The following is a 2111-nucleotide window of genomic DNA, read 5'->3' on the forward strand; positions in this document are numbered from 1 at the left end:
AATCAACACATACCAATTCACACGACTAACTCTAACAGTGCCTAATCAGGAGAGTGGTCCCAACTCTTCGACTAGGGTTTTGGGGAAGAGTAAAAATCACATGAGACTACAGAATACTGAAATTTGCATTAATAAAAAAGGAATTACAATTGACTTCTGTTGTAAACAGTTCCATCATTCTCCTGCGCTCAACCTTACTTATACAATTCATCATTTCATGAATAGGATTTAACAAACTCAGAAATGGTGGAAATCATGCTTGCCCACAAATATACAATAATTGTTCAGGTAGAAACAAAATGTAAAGATAACAGTCAAGGTTGATCATCAGCTTCTTGACAATTGAACAGTTCTAACAATCACGTCCTTCAATAACATTACCAGCTCATTAACATCATCACACTGACTCATATCTCGCTAAGCATCATTCGTTGTGATTTTGCAAGAAAACTCAGTCAACAAGCCATCTAAGTAACATTCCCCTAGGACTACACTTCATTAATCAATATTTCAAGAAGACATGCCAATGTAATATACCTTCATTGTTTTGAGATATAAATCGACCTCATAAAAGCTATGAAATGGGTAAAACGAGATAGGTAAAGGTGAGTGAAAATGGGTAATTTTATCGACAAACATCCCCCCCAAACTGGCTTGTTTGCATGTCCTCATGCAAATCGTTTCCTGCGTAGATCAGGGTTAGATCTGTTGTGACTGGCATGAAGCTGAGTGAGATCGTATTGTTTTTCCATATCAATCCCAGGGAGCTTAAACCCATCTGAGTGAACGATATCCTTCCACCAGTCTTCATCCACAACATAAGCTGGTCCATACTGATAAGAAGGCAGCCAGATAATAGGAAATTGGAACCTTAACCCCAACCAACGAACTCCACAATGTTGTATACAAGCAATGTAGCATGGAATTCTCCCCAATTCTTTGACAAAGTTGGGTGCCCCAAAGGGTTCTTTTACCCATACTGCTGATGATGAAAGCATCCAATGCTTCTTACAAGCATCCTTAGCTTCTTCCTGAAAAGTGCAGATCTGTCTTGTGCACATGTCAACACACCATCGTTGTGTCCTGAGCATTGGTCTTTTCATCCCTCTAGTTTAAGAAACTGATGATGTTTAGTAAAAATATCCCTAAATTGGAAATTCTCCATTCTGACCATCAATGGACAATTTTCCTGGTTTTCCTCGAACTTATTGAGGGCCTTTTTCCATTTGACTTGATTAATCACAAAATATGTAAAAGCTGTCAACTGAATATCTCCTACAAATGGTACTGGATTGAATGACTGATCAGTTCCCAGGATATAATCATGTAGGTACAATTCAAATAGAAAATGTTGATTAATATTAATATGAATTCTCAGAATATGTAGCAACTTCATGGAATCTTCTATGTTGTGACATATACCTTGGTGAGTATTTTCCAGACAGAAAAACATATACTTCTCATGAAGGAAAAGGGCATAATAGTTAGCATGGGGTCTACATGCCATTATGTGTTGCGTTAAGGTGAACATCTCGTCTTTATCAATTTTCAGTAACTGGACCTGTCCCTTTAACTCTTTAACCTCCTACAAATTTTCATCTTTCCTTTTATCCTTTTCAATCTGAGTAGTATAATCGGTAGCCACCCTTGCTGCATTCTCTTGAATCTGGACCTCCGTGGGAATTGATCCACGTTGGAAATTGAAAGTAGTGGCCTTCCATTTCTGGATCTCTGCCTTCAAAAGAAACTCTCGAGCTTCTTCAATATGGAGGAGCGTCTCGGTTTTTGTAGATACTGAGGTCATCTCCTTATCCTCTATTTGAACTACCACAGAAACTGTCCTGTTAGGTCCAAGGGTTGTGGTTGCTCGGTCAAGATTATTTTTTCACATTTTCCTTTCTCGTTTTCGCAACTACATCACTTGTTTCCTTAGTTTAGTAATTTCCATATTTAACTGAATTTTTTATTTCAACAACAGTTGATACCAACTTTGAATGGGGGCTTTCCTTTTTACAAGTTCCTTGAAAAATTCTTATTTCACCATGACTTTCTCCATCAGTCTCAGGGTTGGTATTAGTCCTTGTGGAGCAGCGCCAACAAACTCATCAAAC

The sequence above is a fragment of the Pinus tabuliformis genome, chromosome J (genome assembly GCF_031772625.1).
Source record: "Pinus tabuliformis cultivar Carrire ecotype Pingquan chromosome J, CPIR1, whole genome shotgun sequence".
Classification (NCBI taxonomy): Eukaryota; Viridiplantae; Streptophyta; class Pinopsida; order Pinales; family Pinaceae; genus Pinus; species Pinus tabuliformis.